This window comes from Heptranchias perlo, chromosome 10 (assembly GCF_035084215.1).
Source record: "Heptranchias perlo isolate sHepPer1 chromosome 10, sHepPer1.hap1, whole genome shotgun sequence".
Classification (NCBI taxonomy): Eukaryota; Metazoa; Chordata; class Chondrichthyes; order Hexanchiformes; family Hexanchidae; genus Heptranchias; species Heptranchias perlo.
This window is the reverse complement of record NC_090334.1, coordinates 21805418-21828513: the sequence shown is the minus strand read 5'-3', so window position 1 is coordinate 21828513 and position 23096 is coordinate 21805418. Positions and strand designations below refer to the sequence as shown.

General features: G+C 43.4%; 1 protein-coding gene across 1 annotated transcript in view; it reads left to right on the top strand.

Moving 5' to 3' along the window:
• Window positions 1–4951: 4951 nt before the first annotated feature.
• LOC137326330 (spectrin beta chain, non-erythrocytic 1-like) overlaps window positions 4952–23096 on the top strand; it is a 269969-nt gene continuing 251824 nt past the window's right edge. The window contains exon 1 of the mRNA XM_067991316.1: window positions 4952–5116. The gene's annotated coding sequence lies outside the window, so the exon portion shown is untranslated. The remainder of the gene's footprint in view (window positions 5117–23096) is intronic.

Genomic DNA, 23096 nt, shown 5'->3' with positions numbered 1-23096 from the left:
CAGTTTAAAATTCTATACAATTTCTTCACCATAAACTGGTTGAGCAAGTCTGATAATGAATATTCCCTGCTACAAAATGTTTGTTGTAAATGCCTTGCCATAAATGGCTTCAACTTACCATGCAACCGAGCTGTTAACTTGTTACGTCACTCTAGTCTTACTGAAGATCGCTGATTGATGGTTGTCAGACATTTGGAAGAAAGCTGGCCCCTGAGGTCAGGGAGCAGATAGCCCTTTCCTCTCATGCACCAGCATTGACTTGAACTGAGTACTCTTGGACCTTTTTGAGAAAGCTTCTCCATTGGGAACGTAAGATTTTAGAAACAAGACAAGACCATTCATCCTGTCAAGTTTCCTACTTCAGGAACAATTCTGACTTTTTTTCCTACCTTAAACTCTACCTCTTCTCTTTGCTGAATCTCAAACTGATCTAGATCCCTTTTATTCGTTCACGGGATGTGGGCGTCGCTGGCGAGGCCGGCATTTATTGCCCATCCCTAATTGCCCTTGAGAAGGTGGTGGTGAGCCGCCTTCTTGAACCGCTGCAGTCCGGGCACTTATTGTGTTGTGTGGCAGTCTATATTCTGAAACTCAATGACTAACCATGAATATTTTTTTCCTTAGGTTTGATCTAAAGAGTTGGAAGTAGATTTTTTGAGATTCTCCATCCTATTCATTTTTCCTTCCTAAAATATTTGGATAACAGATGAGTGGATTCATCTTGCATTTCACTAACCATACATGTATTTGAACACATCCTGTTAACCACAGCCCTTGCTGTGTGAGTTATTTGGATAGGGATGTACATTCTGAGCTCTTGGGATGTTTATAATTCATACCCCTGTGACAGATGGGAACATAAGTTCTCTGTAATGGAAAGTGTTATACTGTCTGTCTTTTCTTTTATCAAAGGGAAATGAAATCAATAAAAGTAAAAAGGAAAGAAAAATAGAAATGAATGAATGTTCACCTAGATTTCATTGGGCCAAATTTTGCTGGAGCAGGGCATCTAACGGCATCTGCCGTTAATTAGACTTGCCGTTGCACGTTTAGGTTTTTAAATTTTTTACGTGGCAAGTTGCTGAAAGTGCGAGCTGATAACGTCGCAGCGAGGGAAACAGGGCATTTGGGACCTGAGTGAACAGGGCAAGCAACTGGGTATCTCCTTAACCAATCAGATTGAAGGATTGTTGTATTAACAGCACAAGGACTGAGAAGGAAGTGTAAATTAGAGTGGGTGAATTCAATGGCGAATCAGGTACAGAAAGAGAAATAAAAAAAGGGGAAGAAAGAACGGATTGAGAGAGAGAAAAAAGAGACAGAAAAAAGTAAAAAAAAAGTAAAATTTAAAATTTGACATTTTTAAAATCTCCAACAATTAATACCTGAAGGAATGAAACTCCACACTTGTAATAGTTAATTTTCAGTGCCAGAGAGGTTGATTGGCAGTAATTATCACATCACATTGGTAAAAGGGTAATTAGACTAGAATGGACAAGACTTAACTTTCTGTAGCGTGTTTAGTCCCTATCTACTGCGCAAATACAGCAATTTCACACCATTCAATGCATTTCAATGGTGAGGCAGACAGCGTGATGCCGTTTTCGCGAAGCTAACGGTGGAGCGGCGCAACTCAGACAGCAATTTTTGGATATCCACGTTCAACCACGCATCTGCCCCTCACCTGAAGCTGCTGTACCATTTGTGCATAAATAACAGCGAGTGCCATTAGCCTCACTGTTATTTTGCCAGAAAAATGTTTTTATATGTTCTAATCATTAAATAGGTCCACTTAATTCTTTTCTCTTTCAAACATTAGTATTTTCTATCATTATTTTTAATGGCACTAAACATAGATCATATTAAACATCACATTTCTATTTTAGTAAGATTGCAAAAGACTTGTGACTGAAATGTGTCTCTCTGCTTGAGTGGGTATCAGTGCGAGCTTCTGGCTATCAGTGAGAGCTTCTGTATTAAGTAACAGCACAAATATTTCATGCACATTGAAATTCACTGTTCTTAGCTTAACAAACAAAAAGTCATCTGATTCACAAATTACTAAATTTTGTTATATGCTTATACCAGTTGCTACCTTGCTAAAATGTAATCCATTTTACAATGAGAACATTTTGGAGCTCCAGTACTGTGATAATTGTTAGCAACACCAAATTACTTGCCTCATCAAACAGCAGTGATATATTACACTATGAGGCTAATGGCTGAGCAAGTATTCAGTCAGGGATCATTATAAAGAACCACATGACTGACTTATTTCCCTGCCCTTCTCCTCATCATTATTTAACGATTTCTAATTTTACATAGAACAAATTTGCTTCACCATTAACTTACAGGGTGGGCTGCCATCTGGTATATTAATTAGAGACCCATGTAAAAGGATTCAGAAAAGTGTTGAATTAAGCAACTTGTATTTAGATATTTGCAACTTCATCTTTCCCTTCTAAAGCACTCTGACACACAGAAGAATGTCTGGGTGCTTCACTGGGGAAATGGAGGATGCCCATTCAAGATTAAGTAGGGAGCAGAGGGAGAACAAAAAGCTTGAAAACAAAGCAAGAGAGATGAAAATTATCTGTGCAGATTTTGCCTATGGACTTAACTTGCCTGGTTAGCTCTTGGCTATTGTGTTCTTGCGTTCTTAATTCATAAAGCTTTCTTTAATTGTAGCTTTTACAATAATTTTTTTTACACTCCAATCATTTATTTGAGCACGTGCGAAGAACACAGCTGAGCAATGAATGTTGTGAAGCAACTGTAGGACTTTAAACTGTACACATAGACTGGAAATTGGTGTTTTCTTTTTCTGTTGAGTACTGTTTGAGTACTGCCAGCTGCAATTCAGGCCCTCAGCTGGTTCTTGACTGTTGAAGTAAATGGTCACATTAGCAGAGGACCAGGACAATTGATTCAACCACCTTTAAGCAATGTCTGGTATCACTATACATGATACTAAAAAGTCATCAATCCCAATCACCCTCACAATGGCAGGTAGAAAAGAAAAACTACTTTAACTCTACCATTTCTACTTTGTAACTTTTCTGACATTCTAATTCTCACTGTCTGCAGAATTTTCTCCCTCCCACCTTGAAAATTTTCAGCTGATCAGAGAGAGCCAGCATGGATTTGTAAAGAGTAGGTCATGCCTCACGAACCTGATTGAATTTTCTGAAAAGGTGACTAAAGTAGCGGACAGAGGAATGTCTATAGATGTTATTTATATGGACTCCCAGAAGGCATTTGATAAAGTCTCTCATAAGAGACAATTAGATAAAGTTGAAGCTCATGGAATTGAGGGCAAATTATTGACCTGGTTAGGAAATTGGCTGAGCGACAGGAGACAGAGTAGGGATAATGGACAGTTATTCAAATTGGCAGGATGTGACTAATGGTGTCCCACAGGGATCTGTGTAGGGGCCTCAACTATTCACTGTATTTATTAACGAATTAGATGATGGGATAGAGAGCCACATATCCAAGTTTGCCGATGACACAAAGATAAGCAGCATTGTAAGCAGTGTAGATGGAAGCATAAAATTACAGAGAGATATTAATAGATTAACTGAATGAACAAAACTGTGTCAAATGGATTTCAATGTAGGCAAATGTGAGGTCATCCACTTTGGATCTAAAAAGGATAGATCAGAGTACTTTCTAGATGGTGAAAAGCTCAAAACAGTGGAGGTCCAAAGAGACTAAGGGGCCCATGTACGTGGATCATTAAAATGTCATGGACAGGTATAGGAAATAATCAAAAGGCTAATGGAATGCTGGCCTTTATATCTAGAGGACTAGAATATAAAGGGGTAGAGGTTATGCTACAGCTATACAAAGCCCTGGTTGGACCACACCTGGAGTACTGTATTCAATTCTAGGCATCGCACCTTAGGAAGGATATATTTGCCTTGGAGGGAGTGCAACGTAGATTTACTAGAATGATACCTGGACTCCAAGGGTTAAATTACGAGGAAAGATTACACAAACGAGGGTTGTACTCCCTGGAATTTAGAAGATTAAGGAGTGATTTGATCGAAGTTTTCAAGATTTTAAGGGGAATTGATAGGGTAGATGGAGAGAAACTATTTCCGCTGGTTGGGGAGTCTAGGACTAGGGGACATAGCCTAAAAATTAGAGCCAGGACTTTCAGGAGTGAAGTTAGGAAACACTTTTAGACTGAAAGGGTGGTAGAAGTTTGGAACTCTCTTCCACAAACGGCAGTTGATACCAGCTCCATTGTTAATTTTAAATCTGAGATTGATAGATTTTTGTTCACCAAAGGTATTAAGGGTTGTGGGACTAAGGCGGGTATATGGAGTTTAGGTCACAGATCAGCCATGATCTCATTGAATGGCGGAACAGGCTCGAGGGGCTAAATGGCCTACTCCTGTTCCTATATTCCAGAACTTCAGACCGCTATGAAATGCTCTTGCACATCTCTTTCTAATTATCACCTCTCTTCATTCTTTTTGCAGTCTCCAACTCTCTCATCTGTTCTTCTCTATGTAGTATCCGACTCTCTCTCCTACTGCCCCCCTTCTCTCTAGAGTATTCAACCATCTCTTTCTCACCTGTCCTCATCTGAGGTATCCAGCTCACACTTACACCTGCATTTCCTGTCTCTCTCTCTCTTATATCTGTTCTTGTCCTCTCTGCCATCTCCATCTCTCAAACCTTTATTCAATCTCTCACAACTATTGCTCTTCCATCTATTTTCATTCTGTCTCTGGTCTCCAACTCACTCACTTATTCCACAGTTGCAGTCGTTTCCAGCGCGCGGCCGAGCAGGACGCTGTTGGCGCGGGCGCGCACCGGCCGCCGCGTGCACGCGCCTCTCCGCGGCGCCGCGCACCGGGTGACATTTGGAGGTGACTGGTTGCTGGGTATTTTTAGCGCCGGGACAGACTTGGTGCTGGGTCGGGAGTCTGCAACTCTTTCTCATTCCCTGTGCAATTTATCGTTCTTTCCCACTTCAGGCTTTGTGTTTAAGTGACAGAGAAAAGAACATCTTCTTATTCCCTCTTCCCCCTCCCCCCCCCCCCACCCAATGTTTTTATTTAACTCGAAAAGTAACATCAAAATACAGTACATGTCAAGAAAGGTAGGATTTATTTAACAAACTTTTTATTAGATATAGTTTGACCAGTCCAGCCTTTTTATCTGCAGACTTGTTAAGTACTAAATGCCAGTAGTGTTAGGGTGTTGTCAGTTTGTAAAGCTGTGATTTATATTTCATTTTATTAAAGTCTTCTACAATCATGTAAGTTATATGAAAAATGAGGCTAACGTGGTTTTATTGATAGGTGTACTGGTTGCTGTCAGTTGGGTGTCATGTCAGTGCGTTGCTATGGTTTGAGAGCAACTTTTTGAAACCTCTTGTGTATTTTCTCTATACATTTATTAATTTAGTTTAAGTCCAGAAGAATGCTTGTCTCATCTGTTGACTTTCTGAATAACAGGTTTAAACTGACCAAAAAACCAAGAATTAATTAAAAACCCATCCATCGGGTCAGTGATCTTACTATCAATTTTTATGCGTTAAGAATGCTTCGCAATTGACTAAAAGTGAAAACTTCTTGACATCTCGTTTGCTCCTCATGCGGAATGCTGTATTTGTATGGATCGCTGTTTGTCTTTAATAAGCTGGAAGTGTTTGCTTAATTGCTGGTATATTATTGTCTGATTTTAGCCTCCCAAGAAACGAAAATGATTGGCTGTGTGATCCTGATAAAGTGTACACACTGGGATCTCTAGCTGCTTTTTCAGTTAGGTTTGCATCTGTCAGACACCCAGCTAGGAAACACTTCTTCACGCAAAGGGTGGTAGAAGTGTGGAACTTATATCAGATAAGTATGAGGTGGTACATTTTAGTAGGAAGAATAAGGAGATCACATACTCCTTAGAAAATAATCTAAATGGGGTCGAAGAGCAGAGGGATCCGAGGGTACAGATACACAAATCACTAAAAGTAGTGATGCAGGTTAATAAGGCCATAAAAAAAGCAAACAAAGCACTGGGGTTCATTTCTGGAGGGATAGAATTGAAAAGTAGAGAAGTTATGTTAAACTTGTAGAGAACCTTGGTTAGACTATACTTGCAGTACTGTAAACAGTTCTGCTCTCCATATTATAAAAAGGATATAGAGGCACTGGAGAAGGTGCAAAAAAGATTTACAAGGATGATACCAGAACTGAGACGTTATACCTATCAGGATAGATTGAACAGGCTGGGGCTCTTTTCTCTAGAAAAGAGAAGACTGAGGGGTGACCTGATAGAGGTCTTTAAGATTATGAAAAGGTTTGATTGGGTACTGTTACGTGGGCGATGGGTATCCTCTTGACCTCATCCAAATGGCTATCCTCCACCTGTGAGTGAGTGTGGGCCATCACAGCCAAGCCTGCTTCTGCCTTCATAATGTTTTAAGCTGGAGTTCCTGGATAACAGTCAGGAGAGGGAACCCTGGCTGATGTGTTTTTCCTCTGCCTAGCTCAGGGGCACCGAAGTCGATCGTAACACCCCTGCTGCCCCCTGACTTCGATCAACTAACTCAGCACAGTCTGGGGATTGAAGCTGGGCCCTTCTGGTCCTACGGTTTGGTATCACGTTATGGCTATTTTTAAAAAAAACAAGAATGATTGATTTGTTTCAGTTCAACTAATGAAAATTTCACCCAGCCGTAGCTTGCAGGTGACCAGTATAGACCCACAAACTGAAGTAAAACCTGTCAAGAGAACAAAACTGTGTAAAACAAAATATTTTTACATTGGTGTATTTTTAATTGGCACTAAGATTTTTTTCGGTATGTTTTAATTTGGATATTTAGCAAAATACAAAAATAGAGCAATTGCCTTTACAGTAGTGAGGTTTTCAAATATCTCTTTTTTTAAACAATGAACGCAAAAAGGTAACTGGCCTCCAAAAGTTATTGAGTCCAACAATTGAATTATAGTACACAGTTAATACTAAGATTGCACTGACAACAAGGTTGTATGTAAATGCAATGTGGGTTCATGGTACCAAATTAAAATTGTGGTGCAAATTTAGAATCGGGGGCAACCTGATGCTGGAGCAGTGCAAGATATCGTCCTCCAAGAAGTCTCACTGTGTTTCACTTGATTAATGTTGGCCCGTGACTCCAGATTTACAGAGCAAAACCACTTCACATCATGTTAAGATTGCAGTGCATATGCACCCTTAATTATCCCAAGACATATGACTGTATCTATTAAAGGTAACTAATCTCCCTCAATGTTGGATAAGCTCAAAACTCCTTTATCTCCCTTCTTTTCCTTTATCACATCATCTGCACGAAAGGACCATAAGTCTTTTTAATTGTTTGACTTCTTTAAAATGAGCCATAGAGTCATAGAGTCATAGAGTTATACAGCACGGATAGAGGCCCTTCGGCCCATCGTGTCCGCGCCGGCTATCAAGCCCTGTCTACTCTAATCCCATATTCCAGCATTTGGTCCGTAGCCTTGTATGCTGTGGCATTTCAAGTGCTCATCCAAATGCTTCTTGAATGTTGTGAGGGTTCCTGCCTCCACAACCCTTTCAGGCAGTGAGTTCCAGACTCCAACCACCCTCTGGGTGAAAAAGTTCTTTCTCAAATCCCCTCTAAACCTCCCGCCTTTTACCTTGAATCTATGTCCCCTTGTTATAGAACCCTCAACGAAGGGAAAAAGCTCCTTAGTATCTATCCTATCTGTGCCCCTCATAATTTTGTACACCTCAATCATGTCCCCCCTCAGCCTCCTCTGCTCCAAGGAAAACAAACCCAATCTTCCCAGTCTCTCTTCATAGCTGAAGCGCTCCAGCCCTGGTAACATCCTGGTGAATCTCCTCTGCACCCTCTCCAAAGCGATCACATCCTTCCTCTGGTGTGGCGACCAGAACTGCACACAGTACTCCAGTCCTGACATTAAGACTTAGGGGTTGATTTTGGAAGGAAGTAGAGGGTGCGTTGGGGGTGGGGGGGGCTCCGAAAATTGCAGAAATCCCGAGCGGGTTTGGAACCTGGCTCCAACCTGCAGACTTCCGAGTTCCTGATTGACGAGCCTGGGTGCGCGCGCACCTCCCGAATGCGGAAGTCCCACTGGCAATTAAAGCCGGCGGGATGATAGTTAAGAGACTTACTGAGATACTTAAAGTACATAAAGTATTTAATTTTGTCCACATTAAGGCAAGGGTCGATTTTGAAACATCCTCAGCGTGTTTCCCATGCTGTAGGAAACACTCCATGTTCTGCCAGATGTGTTTCAGCCAGCAGCCAGTGGAACATTCAAATGCTTGTTTGACAGATGGGGAGAAGAGGTGAGTTCTTGCTGCAGGGCATTCAGTTCTCTCACACAAAGTTTTGGCTGTGAGATCTTTGTGTTTTCACTGAAAATTCTTCTGTTTACACATATTAAACAACTTTTCGGACCCCCTCAAACTCACACCATTAGGATGGGGACGCCATGGCTGCATTCACCACTACATCCGAGGATGGGCAACATCACCAGCCTCGCCAGGCATGGTGTGCACTTCAGCCACTTGCAGTTCCACAACACAGTGCTGTGCCACAGGCACCTGCACAAGAGCACAGAGGGCAACAACAGAGAGAGCGACTTCGCAGGAGGCACTACCCTCACCACAGGGTCTACAGTCCGAGGCTCAGCTTCCTGGACCTCTCTGAGGAGCAGTGCATATGGAGGCTCAGAGTGAGTTGCCAGGTAGTCGCAGACATCTGCAGCCTCCTTCATGCTGAGCTGCTCCCGGCTGGGCCGAGCAGCATCTCATTACCCGTTGCTGTCAAAGTCACCGTTGCCCTCAACTTCTTCGCCTCTGAATCATTCCAGGGTGCCGCCGGGGTCTCTTAGTCGTCTGCACACATGTGCATAAGGCAGGTCACCGACGGCTTGTTTTGCAGTGCCTCACAGTACGTCAACTTCCCCATGGACGACCTCAGCAATCCGAGCACTTCCACACGAGCCAGGACTGTTCATCAACAGAAAGTGGTATCACTCCATCAACACTCAGCTCGTTTGTGATCACCACAAAAGATTCCTTCACGTGTGCGCCAGATTCCCTGGCAACTGCCATGATTCCTTCAACCTGAGGGAATCCAACATCCCGCTCCTCTTCCACGCTTCGAACACGGATATAACGACAGCCACATTGCCACCAGGTGTACAATTAAGCATGCTATAGGGCTGCTCAAAATGCGATTTAGGTGCCTTGATCATTCTGGGAGAGTGCTTCAATACACACCAGACAGAGTGGGACCATTATAATCGTGTATTTGTGTCCTGCACAACATGGCACAACAGAGAGGGGTGCCGCTTGAGGAGGCCCCATCCACATCTGCCACCCATATTGAGGAAGAGGAGGAGGAGGAGGAACCCATGGGCAGAAGAGCGGCTCACCTGGCTGCTCGTGAGACCAGGGAGTCACTGATATGTGAACAGTTCTCCTAACATCAGACAGTGTGAAGAGTCCAGTCGTCTCACCACCTGAAAGAGCAGCGCCCACACCAGGCCGCCCACACCTCCCTGCACTAAACAGTCCCGCAACTATACATAGACCCACTGTAAAGTGACCCAGTAGGTGGCATCAAGTGTTGCTGTTCAAAAGCCTGTCAAGAATGGGCAAGACGTGGCAGCAGTGGTGACAATCATAAAATTTAATGTCATTTTAACAAAAAGCAAATATAAATGAAAAACATGACAGTCTGTCAAACACCCTTGGGCATACCCTTCGTGCTCACAAAACCTTCGCCTTTCTCTGACGAATATTTCTACGTTGTGCATCTCCTGTGGCTGCAGCAAGGGTAGTGGCAGGTCACTCATGTTCATGGCCTGACTGCTTAGATGCTTTGTGCCTACACCCTCTGGGTTTTGGAGCCCGTGAGGGCCCCTCCAAAGACTGCTCCATCTGCACCTGTGCAGGGGCAGACTCGGCCACCTGGAGAGGAGGCAGCATTGCGGATACTGGTTGAGAGGGGGGCAACGGGTGAGACGTGGGAGCGCTTTGAGTGGCGTCCCCACTTCCATGTCCCCTTTCGCCATCATCCCTCTTCTGGACAGGCCCACATCATTCCTAACACCCTGCTGGCGAACAGTTTGGAGGACATGTATGATGCCTTGGAAGCCCAGTTATAAAGTTTCTGTGTGTCTGTTTAAAGCGGCAGAATGTTATTTGCCCTGAGTCCAAACAGCCATTGTCAGGGCCTGAATGGACTCATTTGTGAGCTGTGCTTGAAGCTCAATGGAGGCTAGCCTTTTCTCTCCATTGCAGACATTCCAGCACTTACCTGTGATACTATCTTAAAGATTCCCTCCCGCACCTGTGCTACCATTCCACTCATGCAGGAGTTGGACTCCTCCATCCTCTGCGGAGAGTGCGCGTGGCACCTGTTCCAGTACCTCGCAAATGTGCTGCTGATCCCTCGATCATTCTCCTTTTAAAGGATGGACCCCGAGGTTCAGCGTCTGCGTTCAGCTGAGCAGAGCCTGGAGAGGAATGCTCCACTGACGCGGATTCTCCACAGCTGCCCCTGTCACCAATGTCTGCTCGTGCTCACTTGTGTGCGGTGACTCACCAGGTGCCAATCCAACTAACTGAGTACTAGGACCCACTGGGGTGTGACTGTTTGCGCTGGTGGATGCTCACTGAGATTTGACGGTGCACCCTTAGAGGCCAGCAGGTCCTCTGAGGAATCTCCGTCGGCGTCACTGTGGTCGTTGAAGGCCCTGTAAGAGAATAGAAGGCAATATTAAGCATCATCACAGATGTGTCATGTTGCGATGAGCATACTGAGGCGTTGAAGATGGCAAGGCATCTTAACGTCAATTCATTTGTGTGTGATGAATGTTAAAGTTGTGTCATCAGATGTTTATGGGATGCCAGCCTCAGCGTCCCCGACAGACAGGCACTCGAGGGTGTGGGTCAGCTCCAGCGCCTCCTGCTCTGCGTCTGTGAGGACCAATGTTTGTGGAAGCCCCCCTCCAGTCCTCACCCTCTCCCGTGCATTTTGCGCTCTCTTCTAGAAGGGGACAAAGAACAGACGTGTGCGTGAGTGATAGTGAAGTGGTCAACCGATGAATGCATTGCTTTGGGTGAGGCTGACCGTGAAAGAAATGCATCAGAGGGTGAGTATGAGACAGAGCCATCACATTGGATGAGGATTGGGATGAGTGGTAGTGATGGGGTGACTAATGGGGAGGTGAGGGAGTGCAGGTAAGTTGAGGATGAGTCTTAAGTGGGTGTGAGGATTGATGTGATAGAGTAGTCTTGGCAGTGCAGAATGAGTTGGGGGCTGGTGGTGGGGGGTTGTGGTGATGTGCAACAAGGAATGTAGGAGAATGAGTAAGTGTACTCACTTTGGCTGACCCAGTTAGGTCATTGAAGCGCTTCCTGCACTGGATCCACGTGTGGGATATGTTGCTGCTGCTGGTGACCTCCTCTGCCACCTCGAGCCAGGACTTCTTGGTGGCAGAGGCAGCCCTTTCCTCCTGTCTGCCGGGTAAAACACATCCCTCCTCCTCCTCACCCCATCCAGTAGTACCTGGAGTGAGGCATCATTGAATCTTGGAGCAGCCCTGTTCTGCTCCATGGTGGTCTTTGGGTGTTTGCTCCAGGAAAAGCCTTTGGAGGACTGCCCCTTTAAATACAGCTCCTCCAGCTGACAGCCCGTGATGCGGGTGCGCAGTCCGGCCGCTGCGCAGCTTTCGAACGGCAAACCCAGAAGTCACATTAAGTGACACCAATTGAATCGTGATCGCGTGGGAAACGGACATTTTGTATTGGGCGGGTTACCCACGCACCCGTCGCCCCCCCCTCCCCCCCCCCCCCCCCCCCGTTGCCATCCTGCCTCCATTCTAATATTGGGGCCTTATTCTTTCATGATTGTATACCTTTGACATTTACAACCTACAATTGTTTACTTTTGCTTTAACTGCACTAAATGCTGGAATCGAGTGCCTGAAGTTGTGCACAATTGTTTGTTTTAATTCATTTGACTGTGTTGCATTTCAACCCTTCTATTAGTCTGAGATAATTTTTCCAGTATATTTTTTTAGTCAGTCACCTAAACATAGAGCAAAAAAGTCTAGTTTTCGCTGAGTGAGCTTTTATTGCCAAGGCACTTTTCCTCAAGATAAAAATAAAATTTGTAGTGTGCAAAGTGAAAATTGGTTCTCTAGAGTCAAGACTGTGAAGCATGATAATGTAACTCTCACTATTCCAAATTACTCTTTTCCTCAATGAAATAAACACGCAGACATTTGACAAGAACACAGTACGTGATCAAGTAGTTTTTGATGGGGGTGGGTTGAGTAGCACATTTTCTCCCAATAAAAATAAATGTTGCATTTTAAAAAATAGTTTGGGGAGGGGCATGGAGGGAGGGAACAATTTTTTTTACATTGTATAATTATGAATTTATACTCTGTGTACTGAATACAAAATAAAATATTCTAAATGTGAGTTTTTCAAACTAGAGTATGCTGACATGGTTAGCCATGTTTTTTGCCTGAGACTCTTAAGTTCTTCCCATGGTTAGAGTAATGAAAGACTAATTGATTACTGCAATTTTTATATTGAAACTCTTTTCCTTGCACCCACGACAGCAATTGACCGGCCATTTCTTCAGTTTTCTTATCTTGACGCAATTGTGGAGCTCCCCTCTTATCAAGGAGGACAGCTTTTCTGTAACAACGTTGTCAGACAGGGGGAACTCCTGCCATCTCCAAATTACTTTTTGATTAAAAGTAACAGTGTTTTGAATTTTGGTGACAGGCTGATGCAATCTCAGTGAGATGGGGGAAGGGGGAATATGTAATTCTAGTTGTTGCAATAAGCAGGAAATGACATGAAGATTTTTGTTACAACAGTAATCTGCTGGTTTGCTAACTATGAAATAGCTTCCTGGTCAGCTTGGTATCATTAACATAATATTAAAAGCTATAAACACATTGGCCTCAAAATTACACCGTGGAATACTTGTGTACCAACACTTACATGTTGATCTGAAATTCTTTCTTTGCTGTTTTAGCGAAAGCACTAACCTGTTTAAAATAAATTGGTTCTGCCTCTTAAAATAGCGGCCAGAGGAGTTTAAGATGGATGCATTAAGCGTTCATGTGTCATTATCCCAAGGCATAATTCTAGAACCTTTACAGTTTTATTTATTATTGTTTCATATACATCTGTGCATTATTGTACAAGTATTATTTGAAGCAGGTTTCTAGATTATCATGAATGTTGACAAGTGTAGGAAGATTTGATGAAAGTAATGATCTTAAATAAAGACTTGCTTATCTGAGCAAAGAAATAGTAAATAAGGTGATATCTTCATTGATGGACAATAAAGTTTTAATAAAATTGCTCATGCATATCTCTTCTCTTAAAAGAAATCACTTAATGAGTACATATCCTTTCAGTTCTGTGTAAGAATTGAGGTGTTGAAGGCAATACTGGGTGGCACAGTGGGTTGGTATACTATCCTTTCTCATCTGAGATCTGAATTTGAATCCAGTCCAAACTGCAATGTAAGTATACACTCTCTGCTGGCCATAAGGGTCCAGTGGAATAGTGACAGTTACACATTAGTAAAATCTTGCTGACCTGGTTGAAAATAATAACTTCAATAACAGCTGAAATAAAATGTAGAAAGGGGATAAAAGATACAAAAAAGTACAGTACAAAACTACATAAGAACAGTAAAAACTTAAGCAAAATAAATGAATGATCAAAATCGTAAAAACAAACAGATGAAAATCTTGAAAATCATAAAATTTAATAAAACAAGAACAAAAGAAGGAAATATAAAAAACACAAAACAAAAATCACTGAATTGTAACTTACACCTGCCATCATTTAACAAGAGGAAAGATTGTAAGAACATTAGAAAATCAAGAATAACAAAAGAACAATTGGCCATCAAACCTGTTTCCTCTGGTACATTACCTCTCCCATCATGGCATCTGATTCTATTTTGAATAACCCTGTTTTTGCTTTTATTGTATTTAGCAGAGAAATGAAGTAAGTTTTTCTGTTCTCAATTTACTTTTCATTAATTTGTATCCTCTGGTGTTCCTTATCTTGGGAGTCGTACAAAATATTAGTAATAATTCCAAGCCAAGATAGGTTTGTTCTTTGTGGAGCTAACAGCATTGGCAGATCATGAATATTAGATATCCAGACTTTCTGAAGGCTTTTGCCTAATGAGAGTCTTGTAGCCGAAGTCAAAGCTCTAAAGACAAAAGAGGAAATTTTAAATTGGATAATAAGACTGCTGATATGGAAGAAACAAAGATAGGTCATTAATAGTAGCTGTTCAGTTTAGAAAGCTATCATCAACAGCTATCCCAGGGACCAACTTGGAGTCCTCTGATGAGAGGTGTTAAAGGTAGAATGTCTGAATTTGCAAATGAGAGGAAATTGTGTGCAAAAGGATGATATTAGAGAAAGAAAGAAAATTCATAAGTAAGACTAAGCAGATGAATTATGAATAAAAAGTAATAAGAAATGTAAGGTAAATTAATCATTTTAAATCTGAGATTGATAAATTTTTGCTAGCCAAGGGTATTAAGGGATTTGGAGCCAAGGTGGGTAGAAGAAGTTAGGATACAGATTAGCCATGATCTCATTGAATGGCGGAACTGGCTCGAGGGGCTGAATGGCCTACTCCCGTTCCTATGTTCCTTTGTAACAGATATTGGAACCAAAAATTGCAAATATGACCAGAAAAAGAAAGATATGGCATTGAATAAGGTTAGTCAGGAAAAGGCATTCAGTTTAATAGTTGTCCAGATTTTGAAGCTGTCCAAAGCGGTAACTGCCACGTCTATAAATCAGTAAGACCAAACATTAAATACTATTTCTATTTATTGTCACTGTACTGAAGAAAAGAAAAGCATTGGTTAGGATTCAGGCAAGGTCATAAAAAATGATTTTAGGCATATTTCTTCTTTTGATTTAATTGAGAAGTCACAATTTTGTGGGTTAAATTCAGTCCAGTCCCACTATCCTGAATTTGGAGCAGCATTCCTAAATTTAAAATGTTCTTCAAACTTCTTTTTGGAGTTACAGGAGATTTCTTAAAAATATGATGGTCATTAAAACATGTTTGATAAGTGCTTAGTTGAGTGCACATTAAGTAACAAGACACATCTGAGAGTAACTGGGGTATCCTTTTTGAATTGTATGTTCCAAACTCTCTGGGCAGGGAACTTTCAGTATTGTTAACGCAGGTTGTAAATCAACTATATGTGCAAGACATGGAGTGAAAAGGTCAAAGCAGAATAGAAGTAGCTTGCTGCCTTTATTTCTCATTGAAATTAAAAACAAGGGAAGCACACAACAATGGAAAGTAGCTTTTTCATTGTGCTTAAATCATGATGGCTCAGTCTAATGAGAAACATATTTCTGGGTGTACGACAGTCTGCAAAAGATAACTAACTTGGAATTTCAGCCTGCGAGGGAGCTCCTGTAGAATAACATCAACTTCAAGAATTCATGGTTCTCAAGACAAGTGATACATTTTATAATTACTGTGTGCAGTCATATTTAGTCTGAGACCAGAAAGTACTAGATTTTTTTGCTCCAACCTTTGATGGCTATTAAATATTTTCTTCCTTCTGTTTGTAGTAATTAAGGATGACTGAACAGATGGCTAGATTCAGTTCAACATGAACTTTGCTTATCTGATAAAAATGTGCTTCCTTCATTCAGCCAAATAGTTTTCGACTACCCATCCTAGTATTGTTACTTGGATATAGTGTGGGGGAGTTTGGTGAGTGGTGCAGATTGGGTGGATGACGGGCGGGAATCTGCCGTCAGTTAAAGGCCCAATCGATTTTAATGGTTGGGCCTCATTTAAAAACAACAGGCAAATTGCACTACTTATAGGCAGCTCGCCATTTGGGAGGGTGGGAAAACCGATGGGCAGACACTGATCATGGGCCTACAGCAGCAATGACAACAACAACTTGCATTTATATAGCATCTTTAACATAGTAAAACGTCCCAAGGTGCTTTGAAGGCGAGGGCTGGAAAGATTGGGGAGTGAATGGAGCAGATTATTTCAATGTCGGAAAAATTTAAAGAGCCCCACACCGCCACCCCCCCCCCCCCCCCACCCCCCCAGCAGCAAGGAGTTGAAGTTCAGCAAAGCCGTAAGGATCAAAACTCCCAAAAGAATCAAGGAAATATGGGTGTCAGATCTGCTTCCAGCTTTTCCTTAGTGCAGCTAATGATCCCTTTAAGCTGCAATTGGCCACCTCCTGACCTGTACAGCCCATGATTTGTGAGCAGATGCAAACAGGACAGTAGCAAGATGAAAACCGGCCCCGTAATACCAAAGACATAGGGGGCAAAATTGGGCCGTGTAGTGTCCGTCTTGTAGGCACTACACGGACACTTAAGTCCCGAAAATGGCCATCGAGACTTCCGACAGGAAGCGTCTAGGACGCCATCTTGCTAAAGGTATTTGCGGGCAAGTAGGGAGATGATGACGTGAATGATGATGATGCAAAGAGGCTTCAAGGCGATTTAGACAAGTTGAGTGAGTGGGCAAGTACATGGCAGATGCAATATAATGTGGATAAATGTGAAGTTATCCACTTCAGAAGGCAGAACAGAAAGGCAGAGTATTATTTGAATGGTGATAGATTGGGAAATGTTGATGTAAAAAGGGACCTGGGTGTCCTTGTACACCAGTCACTGAAAGCAAACATGCAGGTGCAGCAAGCAGTTAGGAAGGCAAATGGTATGTTGGCCTTCATTGCAAGAGGATTTGAGGACAGGAGCAAGGATGTCTCACTGCACTTGTACAGGGCCTTAGTGAGACCACACCTGGAGTATTGTGCGCAGTTTTGGTCTCCTTACCCAAGAAAGGATATACTTGCCATAGAGGGAGTGCAGCGAAGGTTCACCAGACTGATTTCCTGGGATGGTAGGACTGTTGTATGAGGAGAGATTGGGATGACTCGGCCTGTATTCACTCGAGTTTAGAAGAATGAGAGGGGATCTCATTGAAACATATAAAATTCTGACAGGGCTAGACATGGATGCAGGGAGGATGTTTCCCCTGGCTGGGAGGTCCAGAATGAGGGGTCACAGTCTCAGGATACGGGGTAGGACATTTAGGACTGAGATGAGAACATAAGAACATAAGAAATAGGAGCAGGAGTAGGCCAATCGGCCCCTCGAGCCTGCTCCGCCATTCAATAAGATCATGGCTGATCTGATCCTAACCTCAAATCTAAATTCAAGTCCAATTTCCTGCCCGCTCCCCGTAACCCCTAATTCCCTTTACTTCTAGGAAACTGTCTATTTCTGTTTTAAATTTATTTAATGATGTAGCTTCCACAGCTTCCTGGGGCAGCAAATTCCACAGACCTACTACCCTCTGAGTGAAGAAGTTTCTCCTCATCTCAGTTTTGAACGAGCAGCCCCTTATTCTAAGATTATGCCCCCTAGTTCTAGTTTCACCCATCCTTGGGAACATCCTTACCACATCCACCCGATCAAGCCCCTTCACAATCTTACTGGTTGCCAGTCCGAGAATGAACCATTTATCCCAACTCTCTGCTTCCTGTTAGATAACCAATCCTCCACCCATGCCAGAATATTACTCCCAATCCAGTGATTCTTTATCTTGAGCAATAATCTTTTATGTGGCACCTTGTCGAATGCCTTCTGGAAGTCTAAATACACTACGTCCACTGGTTCCCCTTTATCCACCCTGTACGTTATGTCCTCAAAGAACTCAAGCAAATTTGTCAGACATGACTTCCCTTTCATAAAGCCATGCTGACTTTGTCCTATTAAATTATGTTTATCCAAATGTTCTGCTACTGTCTCCTTAATAATAGACTCTAAAATTTTACCCACCACAGATGTTAGGCTAACTGGTCTATAATTTCCAGCCTTCTGCCTACTACCCTTTCTAAATAAGGGTGTTACATTAGCAGTTTTCCAATCTGCTGGGACCTTTGCCGAGTCCAGAGAATTTTGGAAAATTATTACCAAAGCATCCACAATCCCTACTGCCACTTCCCTCAAGACCCTCAGATGTAAGCCATCAGTTCCAGGGGATTTATCCGCCTTGAGCCCCATTAATTTACTGAGTACCAATTCCTTAGTGATTTTAATCGTATTTAGCTCCTCCCCCCCTAGAGCCCCCTGTTTGTCCAGTGTTGGGATATTCTTTACGGTAGTGTCCCCTACCGTAAGGACTGAAACAAAATATTTGTTCAGCATTTTTGCCATCTCCATGTTTCCCACCATTAATTTCCCGGTCTCATCCTCTAAGGGACCTACGTTTGCCTTAGCCACCCTTTTTCTTTTGATATAACGATAGAAACTCTTGCTATCTGTTTTTATATTTTTTGCTAATTTATTTTCATAATCTATCTTCCCTTTCTTAATCAATCCTTTCATTACTTTTTGCTGTCTTTTGAAGACTTCCCAATCTTCTATCCTCCCACTAAGTTTGGCTACCTTATATGTCCTTGTTTTTAGTCGGATACTATCCTTAATTTCTTTACTTAGCCACGGATGGCTGTCATTTCTTTTACACCCTTTTTTCTTCAGTGGAATATATATTTTTTGAAAGTTGTACAATAACTCCTTGAATGAACACCACTGCTCATGTACCATCTTACCCTTTAATCTATTTTCCCAGTCCACTTTAATCAATTCCGCTCTCATACCATCATAGTCTCCTTTATTCAAGCTCAGTACGCTTGTTTGAGAACCAACCTTCTCACCCTCTAATTGGATATGGAATGTAACCATGTTATGGTCACTCATTCCAAGGGGATCCTTAACTAGGACATTATTAATTAATCCTGGCTCATTACACAGGACCAGGTCCAAGGTTGCTTGCCACCTTGTAGGATCAGTTACATACTGCTCAAGAAATCCATCCCTAATACACTCAATAAACTCTTCCTAAAGGCTGCCCTGCCCAATTTGATTTGTCCAGTTAATATGATAGTTAAAATCCCCCATAATTATAGCTGTTCCCTTATTACATGCCCCGACTATTTCCTGATTAATACTTCTTCCAGCAGAGTTGCAACTATTAGGAGGCCTATATACTACGCCCACTAGTGTTTTTCTCCCCTTATTATTCCTTATCTCCACCCAAACTGTTTCATTATCCTGATCCGTTGCCCCAATATCATTTCTCTGTATTATAGTGATTCCTTCCTTTATTAACATAGCCACCCCACCTCCCCTTCCTTCCTGCCTGTCCTTCCTTATTGTTAAATACCCTGGCATATTTAATTCCCAGTCGTTGTCACCCTGCAGCCATGTTTCTGTAATGGCCACAAGATCATACCCATGCATAGTTATTTGTGCCGTTAACTCGTCCATTTTGTTACGAATGCTGCGTGCATTCAGATAAAGAACTTTCAAATATGTTTTGTGACACTTAGTTCCTGCTTTTTCCTTTTTTAACACTTTACCTTTTACTCCATACCTTCTGTCCCTTCCTGACACGCTTTCCTCTGTCTCCCTGCTCAGGTTCCCAACCCCCTGCCACAGCTTTGATGCTGGGTTAATCGCTTTACGCCTTCTAGTTTTTATTTTATCTGTCGTGCCTAAAGTACACTTTCTTTCTGCTGCTCTACGCTTTTCCCTCTCACTTGTTCTTGAACAACTGTTTGTACTATTTGTATTGTTGATTTCCCCTGGGTCTTCCCCTCTCTTGCTGCTCTCAACTTTATTCCCTTCTGACTCCCCGCTCAGGTTCCCATCCCCTTGCCATTCTAGTTTAAATCTTCCCCAACAGCACTAGCAAACACCCCCGTGAGGACATTGGTCCCGGTCCTGCTCGGGTGTAACCCGTCACGCTTGTACAGGTCCCACCTTCCCCAGAACCGGTCCCAATGTCCCAGGAATCTAAATCCCTCCCTCCTACACCATCCCTGCAGCCACGCATTCATCCTGTCTATTCTCCTGTTCCTATACTCACTAGCACGTGGCACTGGTAGTAATCCTGAGATCACTACCTTTGAAGTCCTGCTTTTTAATTTATCTCCTAACTCCTTAAATTCGCCTTGCAGGACCTCATCCCTTTTTTTACCTATGTCGTTGGTACCAATATGGACCACGACTACTGGCTGTTCACCCTCCCCCTCCAGAATGCCCTGCAGCCGCTCCGTGACATCCTTGACCCGAGCACCAGGGAGGCAACATACCATCCTGGAGTCACGTTTGCGGCCGCAGAAACGCCTATCTGTTCCCCTTACAATTGAATCCCCTATCACTATAGCCCTGCCATTCTTCTTCCTCCCCTCCTGTGCAGCAGAGCCACCCGTGGTGCCCCAAACCTGGCTCTTGTTACATTCCCCTGATAAGCCATCTCCCCCAACAGTATCTAAAGCAGAATATCTGTTTGAGAGGGAGATAGCCCCAGGGGACTCCTGCTCTACCTGCCTAGTCCTTTTACTCTGCCTGGCGGTCACCCATTTCCTTTCTGCCTGCGTAATCTTTACCTGCGGTGTGACCACCTCACTGAACGTGCTATCCACGATAGTCTCAGCATCGCAGATGCTCCACAGTGAATCCACCCGCAGCTCCAGCTCTGAAAGACGGTTAGCCAGTAGCTGCAGCTGGACACACTTCCTGCACACATGGTCACCAGGGACACCGGTAGTGTCCATGACTTCCCACATAGTGCAGGAGGAGCATATCACGGGCGTGAGCTGTGCTGCCATGACTTGCCTTAGACTCTCAGACTCTCCTCCCGCTCTAGGTCTCTCCTTTTATACTGTGCTCACCTCTCGGACTCTCCTGCCTCACCTGTGATGTCGCACAGTAGTTGTCTCTTTTTGCAGGTCTGCTGCTGCTTTTATTCCCCAATCTCAGTCTTCTACTCTCAGGTCCAATGCGGCTCTGGGGAAAAAGTTCAGAAAAGCAAGGCAAAGCAGCACCTCCTTCCCCCAACTCCCACACGTACCAAACTTTCCGTTCACACTGTGTTGTCCGCACACCGGAGAGTGATGAACCTGTGGAATCACTCAGAGAGTGATGAACCTGTGGAATTCTCTACCACAGAAGGCTGTGGAGGCCAAGTCAGTGAATATATTGAAGAAGGAGCTAGATAGATTTCTAGACACAAAAGGCATCAATGGATATGGAGAGAGAACGGGAATATGGTATTGAGATGGAGGATCAGCCATGATCATATTGAAAGGCGGAGCAGGCTCGAAGGGCCGAATGGCCTACTCCTGCTCCTATTTTCTATGTTTCTATATCTGTGTGCAATGCTGATATGAAGCTGCTGGTGAAATTTTGGAACTCCACGCTCCAACCATTGCACTGTCCTAAGCTCACACAGCCGAATAGGACTTAAATGACATGAAGGACCGCCCCCGCACCAGCACTATCTAAAGGGATCATGAAGTACTTATAGGTTAGTTGCTGGATTATTTGTTCTGGCTGCTGTTGCAATTGTACGTGTTTTTGGAGGTTTCCTCTACTTGGATAAAGTTTCAATACTCTACAGGGAGAGTGGTCTGGCTGGTCTTGCTGTACTCATTGTGTCATTTAAAATATTGTGCTGAAAAAAGTTGCTTCCAGACATGGGTGGCCTGGTAGGGCTTCCTCTGGGAATTGAACATAACTGGGAGAGGCCACACAGAAAAGGAAAGGCTGCTTGAAGAGGGAGGAGGAGGAGGAGGAGTAGTAGCAGGGCACTCAGCAGGTGGGCCATATTTGCGGAGGGTCTTCAGGGACCGATTCTCTTACTTCAACTTCAGCGAAGACTAGTGCATCAAACGTCTGCGGTTCACTAAAGAAGTCGTGACTGAAATTTGTCAACTGCTGCAGCCACAACTGCAGTGTCAAAGCAGGGCAAGGACAGCATTACCTGTAAGGAATCTTACAACACCAGGTTATAGTCCAACAGTTTTATTTGAAAATCACAAGCTTTCGGAGCTTTCCTCCTTCGTCATAACCTGGTGTTGGAAGATTCCTTACATTTGTCCACCCCAGTCCATCACCGGCATCTCCACATCACAGCATTACCTGTGGCTGTCAAGGTGACTGTGGCGCTTAATTTTTACGACTCTGGCTATTTTCAGGCTGCTGCTGGAGACATAAGCAACATCTCGCAGTTTGCAGTGTACTGCTGTATAAGGGAGGTCACTGAGGCACTGTACACACTGAGAAGCAGATTCATCTCATTCACTCTTGCCAGAGTCAAGCAGGAGGAACGAGCATGCGGTTTTGCTCGCACTGCAGGCTTCCCCATGGTGCACGGTGCCATTGACTGCACGTATATTGCCACATGTCCACATCTGAACTCGGCCATATTCATGAACAGAAAGGGATTCCACTCCCTCAATGTGCAGCTGGTGTGTGACCACACGCAGCGCATCATGCAGGTGAATACCTGCTATCCTGGCAGCTATCATGATTCTTTCATTCTGCGGCAGTTCTCTGTTCCACTTGTATTTCAATCAGCACGGCAAGTCGAAGGCTGGCTACTGGGCGACAAGGGTTACCCCTCATGAAATGGCTCATGACTCCAGTCAGGAATGCATCCACATGTGCACAGCAGACCTATAACGAGAGCCATGCTGCCACATGGAACATCACAGAGCACACCATAGGCGTCCTCAAGCAACACTTCCATTGCCTGGACTGCTCTGGAGGAGCCCTGCAGTACTCAGCTGAGCGGTATCAAGATTTGTTGTTGCATGCTGCACAACCTGGCCATTATGAGGGAACAGCCTTTGCCACCGCCTATCGGGCGCAAACCTGAGCGAGAGGAAGAGGTGGAGGAGGAAGTGGAGGAAGAGGCAGGGCGGCTACAAGGTGGATAGGTCCTGTTTGCCAGGGCTCTGCACGATCAGATTATTAATGAGCGATACCAGTAACCTCAACAACATCTTCCCATTCACCAACAGTCCCACACTCCTTAACTTTCCTCTCTCAAATGACTATCAAATCGTCCTCCTTATGATTACATATTGGTTCCTCCCTCAGCTCATCGCAGAAATAAAAACCACCACCAAATGCAAATTCAAATCCACATTTATAAATGAACACACAAAATTATCCAAACAAAATGAAAC